This window comes from Chiloscyllium plagiosum, unplaced genomic scaffold, assembly GCF_037043375.1.
Source record: "Chiloscyllium plagiosum isolate Xiang-an unplaced genomic scaffold, Cpla_swu_hap1 HiC_scaffold_9, whole genome shotgun sequence".
NCBI classification, from domain to species: Eukaryota; Metazoa; Chordata; class Chondrichthyes; order Orectolobiformes; family Hemiscylliidae; genus Chiloscyllium; species Chiloscyllium plagiosum.
The window spans coordinates 32,938,998-32,959,596 of NW_028270147.1; the positions used below are offsets into that span (position 1 = coordinate 32,938,998).

Here is a 20,599-nt window from a genome sequence, read left to right on the forward strand (position 1 = left end):
GGTGGGATATATTAGTAAGGTACGGCTGAACCTTTCCCGGACCCTGTCCACCTGGGGCGGGATGTGAGAGCGGAGGCAGCTTGCTCACAGACAACATCAGCCCGCCACCAGCCAGAACCACCCCCACCCACCCCTTCATCCCTCCCTTTCCCCAGGGATCCGCAGCGGCTGCACAGCCCCTGGTGAAGGGGAGGAGGGGGGGGGGGGGCGGGGGTAGATGGAACAGTACAGCAATTCCGCTCACGTACTGTGGACAGGGCACCTGCTGGGAAAGGAGCCCCTGCAGCTTTCACCAGTCTCACTTCACAACCCGGAGGGGCTGTGCTGGGGGAAGGCAGACCTTTTTTTTTAAGGGGAGAAAGAAGCACACTCTCGGATATGAGCTCCAGTGCACGGTCAGTACCTCATCTGCCTGTCTGTGAGGAAGGTTCATTTAATGGTGTTTTCGAACCTGTCAACAGAAAGCAAAATACATCTTTTTTTTCTACTGCCTTTAGCTTGCGAGCAGCCAGGGTGGGAGTAAGAATGTGATCCAGAGATTGATTTTTACAGCTGACATCTTTGTGGATTGTTTAACGGGCAATTGTGCTTCTTATAGTCACTTAGCTGTTTGTGTATGTGTGTGTGTAGAATGTTGGTTAACTTCTCGGTAAAGCTATAATCCCAGCAAGGCTGTTTCACATTCCTGCTGGGCTTAGTTACGGAGCAGGGACGGAATCCCATTCCTCTAGAATGTGACTGCTACCCACCCCCTCCGCCTCCCCTCAGGCTGCTGGCGGTGTAGGTTGAGGAATGGGGATTACGACGGCAACGGAAGCCCTGGTGCTGTAAGAGGAGGAGCGGCTCTGTGTATGAGTTGGAGCTTGGATGAACTGCCCCCATTGCGGTGTCTGATGTCAGGGCGATAAGAAGGATCCGCGAGAGCAAGGTGAGGGGAATACTTTACCATCAGAGTCAAGCCTGAGATATAAGCGATGCCTATTGCATGCAGACATATCCATTCTCTGTGGACATTTGTAACAGGAAAACCACATCTGAACCTTTTATGTTGTTGCAAATATTAGATGCTTGGTCCCCTCGGTATAGTCAGACATCAGACTGTGCAGCACTGATATCCACCTGGCTGAATGTATAGCGTTGTCTCTCTGAAAGACAGCAAAGAACAGAGTGGGTAGAATTTTTTTATTGCAGTTAACAAAATTGAAGGATGATGAGAGCACTGCGGTGTTTTATTGAGCTGTTAAGAGTCTGAATATTGAGTCGAGGTAGTGGCTCCTTTTAGAGCAGATCCTCATCTTCACTGTATTTGGAGAGAGAGTAAAGACTGGACTCTCCGGTTCTCCTTATGTCTGAGTCCCAGTATCACGTTGTTTACATATTCTGCTCCCATTTCAGAGAGGTTTTCCAAAGTCCTCAGGTTCTGAAAAGGCCAGTAGGTTTTCGATTGAAGAGCACTGGGCACATTTCTAAATCACTGCTACCGGGATTACGTGTATATCCAACACGCCGTCCCGAACTCACCTCCCTCAATGTTCTTGCCTCTTTTTCCACTCAAATCTCTAACCCACTGGTTCAGGATTTCTCTACCCTCACTTTGCTGTTTTATAAACTCAGCGTGTTGCATTCTCCCTCTAATAATCCCCAGACCTCAATCTTTCATTTCTCATCCTCTGGGATACCCCCGCCCCTCCCCCGTCGGTTTATTCCTTTCTTTTTCATCCACTTCTTATCTTCATCCCCTTTTCACTCCGATCAGCAATTCAAGCGGCCTCAGAGTTGAGAGTCATCCGCTCGCTTGATGACATGGAGATGCAGTTTGATATCGGATTTTTTTTTTTGTCGAGAATACAAAATGTGGTCAGGGAGCGGAATGGGTCCCAGCACAGAAACACATGCCCTCACCTCGGTGTCCATGGAGCTGGTCTGCATGCTGATTTGGGAGTGGAAATTACCGCATTCAGCCGCCGGAAATTGATCAGCCCTTTGCGCCTATCTTGCCCTGATCTTAATCTCAATTTTAGTTTCTGGCAATTCCAACCAGCAAATGCCGAATTCGTCTTGCGATCCTAAATCATGTAAGAACTCTCACTTGCTCCTGTCTCGTTTGGCACGCTAGTTCTCAGGGAACATTGCGCTGTCCAAGGTGCTGATGCTCTGACGAGAAACTATCCATAGTCTCACCACCTCTTCCCCCTCCCCACTTCCTGATAGTTGGACATAAAATGCCCCCACCGCACTTAGGAGGAAAAAAAGTGGTGGCCAGTATCTATCCTCCAGTGAGTAGCAGTGAAGCAAACGACCTGGTCATTATCACATTGCTATCTGTGGGAACTTGCTGTGCAGAGACTGGCTGTCAGGTTGCTGTACACTATGGCAGTGCCCACTCTTCAAATTTACTTCATTGGCTGTAATTGGGGTGACCGGAGGTCAAGAAAGTTCAACATCTTTCTAGATTATTAGATAAGCACACAGTGCCTTATCATTAGAGAGAATTTTGAAACCTCCAGCACTGATTATTAGTCTGAACCCAATATCATTTTGGTGGTGGGGGGGAAAGGGGCGGGGGAGGTGGTGGCGTGGAGTTGAGAACTCTATCATTCCAATAAAGATTAATAGTTGAAAGGCAAGGGAAGGACTGAAACTGCAAGCTTCTGAATCTCTGAATCTACCGTCACTGGAGGAAGATACCAATTCTATTAGTGATGAAAAGCAGCTGAACTCACAATCAGTGGGGAGAAAGTTTGAATGATCAATTATGTGATGAGATGAGGGTTCAATTATTTCAATGAAAATAGAGCTAAATACTTAAAGAACAGAAGAGTGAAATGTACCCATAAAAAAAAGTTTGGATTTTTATAACTTCTGTCATTCATGATGGATTGTGGAAACTGCTATGGAAGGAACTATTGATGTTTGTCTGAAATAAAACAAGAAAAATTCAAACAAAGAAGATTTGAAACAAAAACAGAATTTCCTGAAGAGACCCAACTGATCTGGCAGCATCTGTCGAGAGAGAAATAGAGTTAATGTTCTGAGTCTGGTAATCCTTGTTTGAGTTTAATATTTGAAACAAGACTTATGCAATCTAATACAAGCATGATACAGTTTGGTTATGACTCCTTCTGACTTATATAGTTTTAGCCATGTTGTTCAATATTCTATTGAATATGTTTATTCTGCTTTGTATTGGTTGGACAGGTACGTGTTAAGTCTCTGGCTGGAATTCAAGTTTCTGGGATTGGGTACCTGTAGGACGGGATTTTCCTTTGCTGCTTTAATAGTCAGATGTCATTGATTATGCGTGATTCCCACTGCCAAGATGAGGAATTTAGAAGTGATAGCATTAATACCACTGTAGCATCTAAGTAAACAGTGAATGACCATAAAGGGACAGAAAAACCCTGTGAAGGAAGGATCTGCAACCTGTACAGGAACATGGACTTAGCTTGGGCTTATCACCTCTGGTTTGAATTGATTTGATTTATTGTTGTCACATGTACCTGAGTACAGTGAAAAGTTTTTTTGTGAGCAGTACAGGCAGATCATAACAAAGCAAGACATACAAGGTTACAGCTTCACAGGAAGTGCACAAAAGCAAGATCAGCATTAGATTTGAAATTAGACAGATCCATTCAGCAGTTTAATAACAGCAGGGAAGAAATTGTTCTTAAACCTTTTGGCGTGTGCGTGTTCAGGCTTTTGTATCTTCTGCCTGATAGAAGAGGTTGAAAGAGAATGTTACTGGCGTGGGTTGGGTCATTGATGATGTTGGTAGCTTTTACACAGCAATGGGAGGTGTAAATGGAGTCCATGGATAGTAAGTTGGCTTCCATGATGGTCTGGGCTGTGCACACAACCATCTGTAGTTTCTTACAGCCCTGGGCAAAGCAGTTGCTGGACCAGGCTGTTATGTACCCACAGAATGCTTTCTATGGTGCATCTCTAAATGTTGGTGTTGTTCCTTATTTTCAAAGCCTCCTGAGAAAGAAGAGGCAATGTCTTGCCTTCTTGACCATTACATCTATGTGGGAGGACCAGGACAGATTGTTGGTCAACTTCACTGCTATGAAGTTGATGCTGTCAACCCTCTCCACCTCAGCTCCATTGACGTAGTTAGGGACGTATCCTCCTCCTTTCTTCTTGAAGTCAATGATCACTTCTTTTGTTTTGCTGACATTGAGAGAGAGTTTGTTATCATTACACCACAACTCTGTGCACTCCAGCTCCTTCCAGTACTTTGAATCTTCATTTCCTTGGGTTTACTCTCAAGCAGGTCAATCTGACATCTGCAGCAGTGACTGACAGAAGAGGTGCATCCGGGCCTGTAGGGTCAGGTGACACCATGTCACTGGCAATCTGTTCGAACTGAGCATAGAAAGCATTGAGTGCATCAAGGAGAGATGTGATTTCGTCTGCAGTTTTGTTCTGCTTCACTTTGTATCCTGTTATGCCATGTAAGCCTTACCACAGACAACAGGTGTCCATGTGGTTAGGTTGGGTCTCTAACTTGGTCTGGTACTGCCTTTTTGCAACTCTATTGGCCTTGTGGTTGAAAATATATATGTGATTTCCTAAAGCTTCTGCCACTTGTCACCCTACATCCCTGTCCATATGGCTCACACCTTCTCAATATCAATAGGTATGTGAAAATAATTCTCTTTATCCAATTGATTAGTGTTAGATAGTCAAATAACCTATTGTTCCAAATCTTCACTATTTCTCTAAATGAATAAAAAGAAGCTGAAGAAGTGCATTTAAAAAAAAATGACCTTTTTGATATTTTCCAGGATTGTTCATAACAGTGTTCTGGTGATTAACCTGATTAATCTTCAGTTCCTGGTGATTCCAGGCTAATTTATTTACTGTATATATCCATGACTTGGATGACGGAAGTGAATGTACTGTGGTTGAGTTTGTGAATGACGCAAAGGTAGACAGGAAGGCAAGTATGAAGCTGTTAGAAAAGTCTGCAGAGGGATATGAATATGCTAAGCGAAGGGACAAAAACTTGACAGATACAACTTAATGTGGGAAATTGTGACTATGCACTTTGGCAGGAAGAATAGAAGAGTTGAATATGATTCTGTAGCAGAAAGCTATAGAAAAGTAGAATTTTGAATTCCTCGTGCATGAATCACAAAAATCTAGTATCCAAGTTCCATGGGTAGCAGGGAAAGCAAATGGAATGTTGGCCTTTATTTCAAAGGGAATGGAATACAAAAGTAGCTTGCTGTAACTGTACAAGGCCCTAGTCAGACCACATCTGGAATATTCCAAACATATTTGTCCTTCATTTCTTAAAGATAAATTTATTGACATTGGAGATAGCGCGGATAAAATTCCGTAGGCTAAAATCAGGTATGGAGTGACTGTCTTCTGAGGAGAGGTTGAATAGATCAGATCTCTACTCATTGGAGTTTAGAAGAGTGAGCAGTGACTTCATTGAAACACACAACATTCTTAGGGGGCTTGACATGGAAGAAGTTGGAGAGTCTAGGTCCATAGGGCAAAATCTCAGAATAGGGTCACACTTTTAAGAAAGAAATGAGAATACGTTTCTTCTCTTGGTGGATAGTGAATCTGTGGAATTCTTTATCATGGGGGTCCATAGAGGTTGGGTCATTAAGTATATTAAATGTTGATTTGACATAGTTTTAATCAGGAAGGGAATCAAGGATTATAGGGAAAAGGCAGGAAAATGCAGTTTTGGATCATCAGATCAGCTATGATCTCATTGTATGGTGGAATAGACTCAAAGGGCTGACATCTTATCACCTTATTCTCGAGGTTTGACATCTTTAACCAAGAAGGTAAGTCACAAGCACCCAATTGGAGGCAGAGGAAACCTCCACTCAACTTTGTTCTTGTTTAGAATAAACTAGGGTGTTTACCACTAGCTTGGGCCTATAACCTTCTTCCACCAGTGAGCCCTGATGTTGATCAGAAACAAGGCCCCACCAATATTTGTACATATTTATTCAGCAAGTGTAACCAACATGAGTTCTTTTGATAGTCAATGGGAAAATCAATTCAGTAATATGCCTCACCATTTTATTCTCCCAATGATTTACTCCAATTTCTGGAATAAATTTCTGGAGAAAAATCAGCTCCCAATGCTCTTGAAACTTCATCTTGAGCTATTCAAACCAATGGATCAAATTCCTGGAAATTCTTTCTAGTGAACTGTGGGTCTATTACACCACAGATTGCAGCAGATCATGAAAGCAACTCACCACTTCTCAAAGGCAGTTAAGGATGGGCATTAAATGCTGGTGTAGCCAGCCAATGCCCACATCTCATGCAGAAATGAAAAAAAGAATCCACCACTTATGAAATTTATTGTGCACAATTTTTTCTGCGTATCCAAATTAGGTTGTACTTCATCCAATTTAATCTACCATTGCTTGACTCACTTCCATGTTTTGTTAACCTGTTTTGTAGTTTCTGGGGCACCTCTACCAATTCAATATAGTTTCACAATTTGGTGTTACCTAAAAATGTGATTTGTTTATGTTGAATTTCTGAATCCAAGTAGCTAATCTAAATCAGAAACAGTAGTGGACCCAATGCTATTTTCTTGGCATATCTCATTAAGTTCTGAGGCAGAATGGAGCAACTTCATTTGAACTTTTCACGTGAAAGGTTATAAACTAACATTTTACCTTTTATATCAGGTTGAATCACGTTATTACTTCCTCAAATTAATCAGAGGTAGATGAGAATCGTCCAAAGTCTTTTTGGGATGGTGTTGAACTGTACTGACATAATTAAATATAAAGTTCTCAGAATTTTAGTAGATAGAGCACTGAACATGGACAACCCCTTTAAATCTGTAGTCAGCAAAACACACATCCTGTTGAACTCTATAAGCAGAATAGTCAAATATGATGGGGAGGAAACTATGCTTAAATTGTATAGTGTCCTAGGTTAGATCATGTGTTGAATACATGTTGATTACAAGGATGCAATGGATAAATGGAAGTCCTATAAGCTCTGACAAATTGTTCCATTGTGAGGATTTTAAATCTACATAGTAGCGTAGAAACTGGCAATTATAGGATGGAAAGACGGTTAAAAGTGCCCTGATTACCCACCTACTGGGGACTATTAAGGCCAATAGAGCAGTGGTTGATTTGTTAATTGAAAGCACTGTTCATTTTGCACAAAACTGATCCAAGATTAAAATTAGAGCTGGGGCAGAAATTTGTAAATTTGTAAAAGAAAGCCTTATGTAAGTTTTCAATCAACACATGAGGGCAGTGTATTGAAAACCAGACTTCTGGAATCAATATCGAAACAGGAGAGTGCTGTGGTGGGAGGCTAAATCCAATACAGCCTTGCAATCTTGTATAGAGACAAAAACAACTGCAGATGCTGGAATCTAAAGTAGCCAAGCAGGAGGCAGGAAGAACACTGCAAGCCAGACAGCATTAGGAGGTGGAGAAGTCAACATTTCAGGACTCTTGAAGAAGGGCTATATCTGAAATGTTGAGTTATCCACCTCCTGATGCTGCTTGGCTTGCCGTGATCTTCCAACCTCCTGCTTGTCTAACTTATCATCTTGTACAGCATACATTAGATACTTGATAACATTGCTGTAATCTTACTTTAAGAAATGCGAGGTAGTACATGGTCTCAATCTGATATACATTTAAACAACTTACAGTAGATAATAATCACAACCATAGTGATTATTCTTCACTGAAAATAAAAAAATGCTGGAAATCACAGCAGTTCAGACAGCATCGGTGGAGAGACAGCAAGTTAATGTTTCCAATCTCGACAAATTTTCGTCAGGGCTGACATGAAGTGTGTTGCAGCATTTATGCAATAGTGGGGGGATGGAGTGCTGGGTGAGAAAGGGTGTTGATAGTGCAGGTAAAGTGATTAGAACGTGAGAATGGCAATACAATGGTGTGTCCATCTGCTGAACTGGGAAGAACAGAGGTCCCACTGGAATGGGGGGGGCAAGGACAGAGAATGCAACAAGTAAAGCTAAAAGAAAAGGATGAAATGAGAGTGAATTCATAATCTGAAGGTGTCAGTATTAAGTCCAGAAGGTTGTATGGTACGTCGTCTCCAGTTGTTCCTCCAGTTTATGCTGGAGCTTATTATTCAGTTCGGTTCCGAACAAGGTCACTGGACCCATTTGCAAACTCTGCTTTCTCTCCACAGATGCTGCCAGAACTACTGAGTTTCTCCAAAAATTTCTGTTTTTGTCTAAGAGTTCCGGCATTTGCAGTTCTTTTTTTTATTACCATAATCATGTTATCTATGAATCCATTTGTGAAATTGTTCATGAATTGTACCTCTGAACTGCTGTTTTCAGCAATAGCTTGGCCAGTTTTTTTTTCCATTTTGAAACACCTGCTTGGATGTACTAAGTAACATAAGTTAAAGTTTCCTGATGAAGGATTTTTGCCCGAAAGGTCGACTAGCTTATTCCTTGGATGCTGCCTGACCTCTGCGCTTTTCCAGCACCACACTCTCGAGTCTAATCTCCAGCATCTGCAGTCCTCACTTTCGCCAAACATAAATTAAGGATCTATTTACTTACACATACCATTGTGAAAAAATATATATGGTGATCTGTATTTTTTGACATATTGTAGGTGATTATCTTTGGCAAATGAATGGCTTTTGATTTATCTTCATTATTTTTGAGTGTTTATAGGATGCCATCACGCTGAATTGAATTGATTTTAATATTTCTTAATCTACGTAGTCTCTTGGTTCAATGGGTAATTTGCATAGTTTGCATCAGTTTGTTTGTAGCAATGCAACATATGGTCATATGGTGCACCTTCTACTAAGAAAATCATTAAGTAAGAGTAGAATCACAGTGTTCCTGGCGCTATAACCTTTGTATGTTCTGTTTGAGCCTTAACAACCTTTGGATGTTCGAAGGTACTTTGAAAACAAGAAAATACTGTCACTTAAAGTAGGAAGCAGCGGTCAATATGTCCAAGGTCCCACAATCATAAGCACAATTAATGACTATATTCTTTGTTTTCAGTAATATTGATTAAGGAATAAATATTGACCACAGCCTTAGCAAGAACTATTGTGTTGTTCTTCAGATTAGCATCTCAGGATCTAATACCTCAAACAGAAAGAACAGACAGACTGCAGTTTAACATTTCATTAAAAAATTGTGAACCTACAGTGCCTCAGTGGAGTGTCCTCCCAGATTTTTTTACATAAATTGCTAGAATGGGACTTGAAATGCAAGCTCTGACTCAGAAGCAAAACTGATGCCAATGAGCCAAGGCTGACACTATTGCTTTTAATAATTAATTGTGGAATTTTAAATTTTTCACAAACCGTGCTCTAGATATCCATGAGTAAAATTGACAGTTTAATGCTAAATAACGATGAACTAATAACAAATTCAAGTCAGCTCTTAACTCATGTTATTTAAGCATACTTAATCAATGGGAAAAAGATTTAACATCATGGACTACCTTTATGTCCAACAATGCCTTGACTTACCAATGTGCAAATGTTATTCTTACTCGTACAAATATGATTGGTACAATCACTTCTGCCTCTTTGTTGACTAAATTCAGTGTCTCCAACTATATTGGAAAAACATTTGAGGCGCTTCTTTTAATATTGTGGTACTTCTATATATTTTAATCCATCTGAATTGTTTTAAAAGATGTGATCTTTGAAAACCATGGGCAGAATTTTCCTATTTTCAGTTGAAGCATTTTTTTAGGGAGATTCATGGCACATGGTCAACCTTGGCTTACAACAACTTTTCTGATACTATCTTCTGCTCGTTACTTACACAACCAGCCTCTTGCTGGTTCTGTGCTGCCAGAAAAGAGGAAATATTTACCCCTGCTGGGTCCTTGCTGCCTTCACATCCCTGACATCATCATTAAAGCCCAGCAGCACACTACATCGGAAGCTGCAGGAACACATGGTGATGGTAAAACTTCAACAATCAAGACATTGCCCAGAGGAAAGGAAGGCTCATTCCCTGCTTTACAGGCAGGAAGTGAAGATGCTGGTTGAGGGGGTGGGGGGGGGCATTGTAGCAAGGATGGCAGTCCTTTCTCCAAATACCAGAGGAAGCTGCAGCAACAAGCCATAGCAGCCTTGAAACAAATTGCAGCCTGGGTTAGTCCTGTGTCCCAAGTGAATTGGGATACCTTTCAGTGCAGGAAGAAGGCTTCTGATCTTTTGAATTCCACAAGGGTAAGTGCCACCATTTCTGTCTGCTACCTCACATTCAAAGGGCTACCACTCCTCTAAATCTGCCACAGTACATGCCTCTCACCAAGGCTTATGGACTACAACTCTTCGTATTGCATGTATCATGTCCATTCAATGGCTTGCATACACTTCATCCTCCCAAATTACCAGCCCCTCCTGTCCTGCTCACTCCCTGGGCACACCTCAGCACCTCTCCTGCTCATGCATTACTTTTGTGATGTGAATTACTTTTAAATTGTACATTTGGAGCAATAAACCCCAATAAAACAATCTCAATTTTTTGGTATCAAACCTTGACAGACAATTCAAAGGATTAAGATCCATGTAAATAACTGTTTGTGCAGAGTTTTTTTAGATGTGTATGCAAGAAGGGGTTGCAGAACCAATGCTAAACTAAAAGATTGTTTCTCCCTGGTTGAATATTTCTGCAAGCTCCAATTTAACTTTTGAGCAAAATAACTGACCAACCATTTAATTCCCACCTTGCCCTCCTGTAATAATACTTCACCAACAGTAGTGTTGATGGTATCAGTAACCAATTTAAATGACTTAGCACAATTTGATACTACCAAAACTGGTGCAGAAATCAGTCCAGCTTCATCATGATTGAAGTCATTTTTACTTTCTTTTTCTCATTCAAATGTCTTGCTTTACATTAACAAATTTGTCAAAGTAGTCACTATAGTGTTTAAATTTGAAACAGGCATCCAATAATGTTAAGTCATGTTAATTCAGGCATGTTAATACAATACAATTTTTTAAATTTCATCTTAGGTGTGGGAAAATTCAAGACAAGCCTAATATTTCATTTTTGTCAGGTTCTGCTTTATCTTGTCCAACAGTGTGGCCTATACAAGTCATTATTGTTTTGGCAAAAATTCCTTTTTAGCCAAATATATGACCAAATTGACTCTTTGATTTTTAAAATGGTCAAGTGTTGTAAATGTTTGGTTTGGCTGAAAACAACTAATTTGTTTATGTATGCAACAGTTGCGTAATTATTCAATGACATTAGTTAATTGTTGAAAAATTCCTGGTGAATTTTTCATTCAGAAAAACACAATTATACTCATCCAGTATTTCAAAACTCTTATTTCTTTGGTTGTATCAGTCAATGGAAGTTGCTAATTTCCTTGTAACAAGACAATTTTTGTAACAAATTATGGTGGTCAAATCATCTCAATTGAATTCTGCAATCATGAAACCTTTATCTTTGTTACCTCGTAGACTTTTGTAATAATTGACACAATTATTGTGATCCATTTGGTTTTGGCACCACCACAACAAGTAGGCTCTAGCTATTATGACCCTGTTCAGTAATATCTTTATACATTTTGAACTTGATCTCTTCAAAGGAACTGATTTTCTTGGTTGAATCTGTGAGGATGTTGTCTATTGGTAACACCAGCAGCATTAAAATCATTTATAGCTGAAAAAATTGTTCCTGGCCCACTTGGATTTATGAGTCTGTAATTGCATTCCTAAGTCAATTTGATAGTTTACTGGGAGACAGCATAATATACCACCTAACTTTTCAAGTATGTTCATATTATTCAATCTGATTTTGAAGGGTTAACTTCAGGATTTTCAATTTTTGCTTCAGGCTCAAATTGTTCTAACATTTTATTTCATTCCCATTTCTATCAATATTGTAAATGCACTTCTATCCTGAAGATCCTTCCTGTCATAATATTGTTTTCACATATTAACATCACACATTCACTGTTTTGTTTTTCCAGGCTGGAATACTTAATACATAATTTATTTCCCTGTGCTTCTGATTTTATTCTGCATGGTCAAGTGAACCTCTCTTATACTGATTTCCCAGAGACAGATAACAATACCAACATCTTGTCTTTAACAACTAAATTCCATCTTTTGGCCTTTTATCTTTTCAGACTTTCATTATATATTGAACACCTTTAAAATCTTTTATCTAACCCTCATGCTTTGGTTAGTTTTTCTTGGAAACCTGTTACATAGGTCAAAAGTGTAGATTCCAAGTTTTGGTTTAAAATTTGTTTTTAAAGTTTAAGTTAAGTTGTCCTTTGCCTTACACCCACCCTTAAAAAGAACTGGATTCTGTGGATCAATAGCAGTATCCCTAACGGCAAATATTAACAAAGTAATTCCTTTGTCCCAGTCATTACAGCATTCGTGATAATTATATATTATTATGTTATGACCTTATATGTTATGCCCTTACATAATGGGACCTCTTTACCACCTCTGTACATCGCTCTAATTGATATTTTTTCATACATATTGTCTTCAAGATGGATGTATCATGTGCCAACATAATTGACTGACCTGTTTCAGTGTTTGCCAATATCATAATGGCATGCCACCTTAATTTAAAGAATAAGGAAACACTTCTTCCATTGGCATAAAATATTCATAATGTCAGCAGTCTGATTTTCTTTATTAATAATCTAGGGAAAAAAATCTTGATTGCCCTGGGTCATTTCTGCTTTCATAATAGCTTCTGAGAGAACATGTTCCACTTTGCTACAATTTAATATCCATTTCCTTTCCTTTCTTGCTCCTTTTTCTGAGGATTCCTTTCGCACACATAAGACTGCAGTTGGTTTTCCATTTAAATTCCAACAATTGATATTAGCTTTAGCCTTATTTCAATGGAAGCACATTATCTTTTTTAAATAAATTTTAGATTCTGCCCTTTGTATTTTGTTATTTTGACATCCATTTATTTGGTCCCAATATCTATACTTATTCCATTCCCAGATTTTCTATACCTCCAGTTTTAGAAATGTCAGAATCTATTAGAAAGGATACATTAGCAGAGCATTTGGAAATACATAATATCAAGCATGTTTTTATGAAGAGGACTTGAACTGTTTTCTTTTATTTCAATCGGGATGGAATGTAAATTTAGGGAGGTCTTGCTAAAATTATACAAGGCATTGGTCAGAGCACACTTTGAATACTGTGGACGGTTTTGATCTCTTATTCTGAGGGAAGATATATTGACATGGGGCACAGTTCAAAGAAGGTTTAGTAGGTTGATTCAGATCCTATAATCTTATGGCCTTAGTCCCATTTGTGATATATCTGCCAAAACTGTTGCATTTTGCATTTTTGCTATTTGACTTTCATCTAAATATGAAGAGTTACCAGGATATTTCAGAACTCTTTGATAATCATGATTTCTCTCACATTCTCAAAGTTTTTCTCTAACTTCAGAGATTGACACTATGACTGACAGGCTGACTGGAACTCAATCCCCAGAATGCTAGGATAGAGATCACTAGACTCTGGTTGGACCAAGCACCTGACTTACCATGATCAATACCCTGGACTGAAATACGATAGGTATCTACTGCCCCTAACTGACTATTGCAGTTTCTCTGACTGATTGATTCCCCTTCACTCCACTCAGGGCTGCTCCCCTTTGACTTTCATACATGGTCATTTGCTTGAAGCATATCCACTGTATTGTTGCCACATTAACTACTGGCACATGTTACAGATCAGATGTTGATAATGATGTACTATCAACATTTTCACACTCTGTCTGATAGATTGATTGTTCAGTGCACCCTACCACCATCCCAAGGTACTTTCCTCTTTCTCTAAAGAAAAAGCAATGTAAGCCACAGAGCCATTAGCAATATGCAACTAAGTAGTAAAAACCCTGTGCATTCATTTGGGAGATGATTGCGTGGTGGTATTATCGATGAACTCTTAATCCAGACCAACAGATGATGTTCTGGGGACCTGGGTTTGAATCCCACCAAGACAGATTTTGAAATATGAGATCAATTACAAACAAATCTGAAATTAAGTCTATTGATGACCATAAATTCATTGTCGATTGTCAGGAAAAATCCATTTGGTTCACTGATGTCCTCTAGGGAAGGAAATTGCCATCCTTACCTGGTCTGGCCTACATGTGACTCAGCAATATGGTTGACTCTTAATTCCCCTCTGGCCTATAAATGCTGGCCTATCCAGCAATACCCTCATCCTGTGAATGAATTTAAAAAAAGCAAGACTGCTAGAGACCCTCTGCCAGTCTTCACCTATCCCCACTTCGCCACCTTGACCCCATCATCCGTTTTATCTGCAGCTCCCCCTACACTCATCCCCAGTCCTGAAGAAAGGTTACACCTGAAACATCGACTTCTACACCTCCAGATGTTGCCTGTCTTGCTGTGTTCTTCCAGCCTCTGCCTGTCTACATAGAGACTGGCAACCTTTAAGTCAATGCTGAAGTGAGTGTTTACTTAGAAAACAATATGAAGTAAACAGAAACTGACAGTCTCTACTTAAGAAGTAAAGTGAATGAGCACTAAGAAAACAAACTAAGAGTATGTTCCTCTGCGCAAACTGTCATGTCAGAAGCATGCAAGTCCCAAGTCTTCTTGAGGTCCAAAGTAAAGTGTTGCATGGTTAAGTTGGTGTCTGATGTGATCTGAGAGCAGACATGTTGTTGGTAGTTTGTTGATGCTTACTTGCATGGACGAATAGGATGGTGACTATGGAGCATGTATGGATAATAAAATCTGAAAGAACTGTGGATGCTGTAAATCAGAGACAAAAACAGAAGTTGTTGGGAAAGCTCAGCAGGTGTGGTAACATCTTTGAAGAGAAATTGGAGTTAATGTTTCAGATTCAGTGACCCTTCCTCGGAACAGAGTCACTGGACCTGAAGTATTAACTCTAATTTCTCTTCACAGATGCTGCCAGACATGTTGAGCCTTTCCAGTAATTTCTGGGTTTGTGTTGAGCATGTAGAACCAGCGTGATGAAGGTACAGTTGACAGGGACAAGCATTCAGTAAGTAGGCTGCAGCTGCGTGATACTTGCTCTGATTTACAGGTTGGGTCATTTCGTTCCTCAGTGAAGGAAGTGAGAATTGGAAGTGGCATATAGATAATGCAAGTTGGGGATGCAAATTCTAATGATAATGGATTATAACTCAGATCATTAGTATACATATCAAACTCATTTTTACATTTTTAAAAGTAAGAATATATAACCAAAAGAATGACTGGGTGCAAATTCAGTGGCTGTTGGAGAGATAGATTCTGGATGCCACATTTGACAAGGTATCAAGGAGCTTCAAAGAGATGAACATAAAAGGAAGAAATTAATTGCAAATTGAACTGTAATCTATTGGTTGCTATGTAAACATTGGGAGAAAAGACAACAGTTTGGGTTACAACTTTTGTCCTCCCCTTTCACAAATACAAAAGAACAGGCTTTAAAAGCCAGTTCAGCCAGTCTGTGTGTCTAGTGAACTGAGGTGTGCCAGTGAACTGAGCTATCTGTGTGCACTAGCCAGGATTTGAATGTGAGTGTGCTGTGAAGATCAGCCAGTGGATCACCCACGAGTCATCCCTGTGTTGCAGAAAATTAAGTTATTCTGTCCAAGTTCAAGAAGCCAGCTAGTCAGAAAACCATTCAAACATAAACAGGATAAAAGAATTTCAATCAAACTGCAAAGCCAAAAATCTCAAACTTGACTACTTGGCTGTCAACTCAGCACTATCTACTCTTCATGAAAATTCAGAGACTGAAAAATAAATTAATTCTTTCACTAATTCGTTATCTGTCTGCGTGGGTTGAGAATTAAAGCTGACAACCAACAGTTCTTGGTGCATCTCCCTTCCAGTAATGGCCCAATCAGAGCCCTCTTTACATGTTGTACAAACTTAGTGTCCCTTTATTCAAGTCTGTTTCTTGCATTTTAGTTCTGATACATGCATGATGAAAAGCATCAACTTTTTGTCTTCTTTTAGTAATACATACCAAACAATTATTTATTTAACTGAGGCAATGGTTTCAGTTCTCATTCTTGACCTGTGTGTATGTATTTTATTATTTCTTCTTGTGTTTAGAAACTAATAAGAATTTTTCCAAGAAAGCTTGATTAATTTAGCCACTTTTAAAACAGATTTTAATTTTGTCTTGGCGAAAGGTATCCATAAGGAATGGGATTTTTCTTAAAATTAAACTTCTTGCAGCCAACAGAGGGATCAGATGAAAGGGAACTAGTTCATCCTTCATCACTCATGTGCTCAACAATTTTGAAAATACCATCAGAAATAGAAATTTAAAGAAACACATGGGTGGCACAGTGGCTCAGTAGTCAGCACTATTGTCTCACAGCACCAGAGACCATTTGATTCCAGCCGTGAGTGACTATCTGTCTGGAGATTGCATATTTTCCTTGTGTCTGCGTGGGTTTCCCTTGCATGCTCTGATTTCATCCCACGGCCCAAAGATGTGCAGGTAAATGGATTGGCCATGTGGAATTGCCCTGTAGTGTGCAGGTTAGGTGAATTAACCATAGTAACTGTATGGTTTCAGGGACAGGGTGAGATGCTCTTTGGAGGGTTGGTGCAGATCCAATGGGCCGAATGGCCCCTTTCCACAGTGTAGAGTTTCTAAAGCATTTGCTGTTTGATGACAAAGTCCTGAAGTTGCCATTTAAGACTTTTGGGGGAGAGGCGTGGTGATGTGGTATGTCAAATATTGGGGAAATGTTTCTTGATCTTGAGAATTTGATGTTTTTCATTTTCACTGTCTTTTCTCACCTATTGATTCGGAGATGCCGGTGTTGGACTGGGGTGTACAAAGTTAAAAATCACACAACAGTAGGTTGTAGTCCAACAGGTTTATTTGGAAGCATTAGCTTTTGGAGCGTTGCTCCTTTATCAGGTGGTTGTGGACACCTGATGAAGGAGCAGCGCTCCAGCAGCTAGTGCTCCCAAATAAACCTGTTGGACTATAACCTGGTGTCTTCTCACCTCACACCACACCAAGGAGAGCAAATTTTACCCTAATTTGTTTCTAATTCTAAATGAACTTCCTGACTGTGTAGGAGTATTGATGGTGAGAATTCACCACTCAAATAGAACTGTTCCCTTTTTTGATGACCTATCACAAGCATTGCCACCTACCTTCCTCACAACAAAATGTAAGAGCTTTGAAATCAATAAATCTGTATCACCTATATCTTGAAGCAAAATATCTAAGCGTAGAAAGGAACATTTAGACACCCTCTGAATCCTTTATTTATCCCCGAGTGTCAGTGCATGCTTCATTCATGTCATTCTATCCTGCTTATTGTCTGTCAATAAAAAACTATGCATGCTAAAAGCAAATATCAATTAAGCTCAATTGGTATCTAACAACTCACAATACAAGCAATTAGACCGGAGTCATGAGTTATCTTTAGCAACAGTATAATATTTTTAAAGTAGAGGCTTTAGAACTATAAGATAAAGTGTTGAGGTACAGAAATTATGGGTGGAATTTTCCCACTTGCTGAATAGCATAGATGTAGCAGGTCAGATGGGAACATATGGGGAAAAAAAATCGAAAAATCTAGATTCTTAAGTGGAGAAAATAAAATTTTCCACCCAAGACCTGAATGATGGATCTCATTAGCAAGCGGCAAGAAGCCTGTTTGAAAATGTTTACATCTCAGTATTTGCTATGCTTACCTCATTTATTTGCAGTTTCCTATTTCTCTCATACAGCAGGGAGAACTAAGTAGCAACAATTCCTGTCTGGAAAGTCAGAATGGGTATGTTGTGACTTCAGCTCACCACCTGCTCCCCCAGGCCAACATCTTGGCCAGCATTCCTCAACATTGCAGGGTATGCACCATGGGCAGTGACCACCAGCATGCTTTGTTCATAGAAGTTGGCATCAGATATGCACCAGCCTCACCATATCGTTATGGCACATTTCCAACATGCTTATGATATGATTCACCACCTCAATTCTGTACTTTGTAGTGCACTGAGATGTTGCATTCTAATGCTGCCACTACCCTACATTGCATGCAGGGACAGGCACCCAATTAATGTGTAGACCAGGCTGCATCACAGAACTTCAGCTTTCTTTCTTTGTTCTTACTCACTTTGTGCCTCCTTGAATGCTTGCAGACTCCCTGTCAATGCCTTGCCTTGTCTTTTTTTTGCACTTTGTCATTTCAATCAGAACTTAGAGCCTCATGTAACAACTACTTTGCCTTGTCTTTTAGTGTAGACACAAAGCCAGCTTGACATGCTTGGCAGCAGTGATCAGCCAAGCAAGCTAAGAGCTCTGAGTTGCAGCCTAGTCTGATGCATGAGGTGGATGCCTGTCCCTGCATACAATTCAACTTGATAGTAGCATTAAAATGCATTAATGGCAACATCATTCTTGCAGCATGTGCCAGCATCTTAAGCAGCCTGCTCTAGGGGTCCCCAGCATCACAGATACCAGTCTTTAATCATTCCCCATGAAGGAAAGAAATCATTGGAGGCACAGGATACTGTAAAGGTTATGGACTCTGACAAAATTCTGGCACTCATACTGAAGACTTGTGCTCTGGGACATGCCATGCCTCTAGCCAAGCTGCTTCAGTAGAGTTAGAATATGGCATCTGCGCAACAAGTATGCCCAAGTATGTCCTACACAAAAGGCGTGACAAATCCAAACCTGACTATTACTGTCTCTTCAGTCTACTCTCAACCACCAGTAAAGTGATAGAAAGTGTTATTAACAGTGCTATCAAGCAGCACCTTTTAAACAATAATCTACTCACTGAGACTCAGTTTGGATTCACCAGGGCCACTCAGCTCCTGACCTCATTACAACCTTAGTTCAAATGTGTACAAAAGAGCTGAATTGCAGAAGGAAATGTTTCTAAATTGTGATGTAAATTGAACGATAACAACCCATTTGTTCCTTGCAGTGGGCAATAGCCATTGAAAATGATCTTTTGTTGAGGTATCAACAGTGTTTTCAAAATCATGTTGTCTATTAACCAAATGAGACGTACGGTTCTGGAATTTGTATCTTTTTCATGGTTTTACAGTAAAATGTTCCCACATGTATGTAATTAAATAGAATTTTGTACCAGAGGAGGCTTTCGAATGTTTTTGGGTTACTGTTGGTTTTGGAAGCTTTGTCCTGCAGTGCTGCTTAAGGATTTGCTGTTTTCACAATTTATCACAAGTAATGGAATATAACAATAATACAATAACAAGAAATACAAATGATTTGGAGGTGCCGATGTTGGACTGGGGTATACAAGGTTAAAAATTACACAGCACCAGGTTACAGTCCAACAGGTTTATTTGGAAGCATTAGCTTTCAGACCGCTGCTCCTTCATCAGGTGCTTGTGGAGTATAAGATCGTAGGACACAGAATTTGTAGAATTTAAATTCTGTGTCCTATGATCTTATACTCCACAACCACCTGATGAAGTTGCGGTGTTCTGAAAGCTAGTGCTTCCAAATAAACCTCTTGGACTATAATCTGGTGTTATGTGAGTTTTAACTAAAGAAATATGGAGAATGAGAAGAAATATAAAAAAAGAAGAGTTCCATTTGTATGGCTCTTACATGATCACTGAATGTATGAGGCATTTAACAGTTTGTGAAGTACTTTTGAACTCCAGCACTCTGTTTTAATATTGGAAATGCTAATTTGTGACTATCAAACTCCCACAAATATAAGGGCGATAATGATCAGATAATCTGTTTTTATGATGTTAATTCAGGAATAAATATTGGCCAGATCACCACTGCTCTTCAAAATACAACCACACAACCTTTTCTATGTGTCTGAGCTGTCAAAGGGGTTTAATATGAATGATAGCAACTCCATCAGTGTAACACTCCTCTCTTCTACTCAGGATCAGCCTTGGTTTTTGTGCTCATGTCTTGGAGTGGGACTTAAACTTGGAGATTCAGAGATAAGTGTGCTAGAAACTGAGTCTTGGCTAACAAACAAGGCAGATCTTAAGAATGTAAGAAGAATATGAGAATGATGAAATAAAATAACATTAAAAATCAGCCGATCAATGAAGAAAGGATGGAGAGAGACTGATAATTTCAGTGAAATTGAATACCAGGGCATGTAAAAGGTGGCAGATGCAAGGTCTGGGTTCCTGTCCCAAAGGAATTTCACTTGTATTGAATCATTTCATTTGTATCAAATTAAGTTGGCAATGGTAGTGCATGCTCAGACTTCAGATCAATGTCAGGTTGAGTGACTTACCTAACTTCTTAATTGAACTCGATATAAAATGATTTCTCAGACAAGCCCTTCCTGAAGAAGGGCTTATGCCCGAAACGTCGGTTCTCCTGTTCCTTGGATGCTGCCTGACCTGCTGCACTTTTCCAGCAACACATTTTCAGCTTTCTCAGACAAGTTGTCAACATTTTAAACTTAAATACATGGTAGCATTGATTTTCTGTCATAAGTATCATGTCTATGTTTCACACATTTTGTACTCAATTTAATTCTTATCAAGGTGGAACACTCTGGCAATAGAAACTTCATAGCTTGGATTTTCCTCATATTGGCAGCTTCAGTACAGAACTGGATTGATAACAAAAACAGTCT

The 20,599-nt window shown here is 39.6% G+C and overlaps 1 protein-coding gene across 2 annotated transcripts in view; it reads left to right on the forward strand.

Moving 5' to 3' along the window:
- Positions 1 to 276: 276 nt before the first annotated feature.
- tmem275a (transmembrane protein 275a) overlaps positions 277 to 20,599 on the forward strand; it is a 44,497-nt gene continuing 24,174 nt past the window's right edge. The window contains exon 1 of one of the 2 annotated variants that reach the window (XM_043700127.2): positions 277 to 395. The gene's annotated coding sequence lies outside the window, so the exon portion shown is untranslated. Of the gene's footprint in view, positions 396 to 416; positions 929 to 20,599 lie in introns of those variants that run through there. The other variant, XM_087990267.1, reaches the window with a different exon arrangement.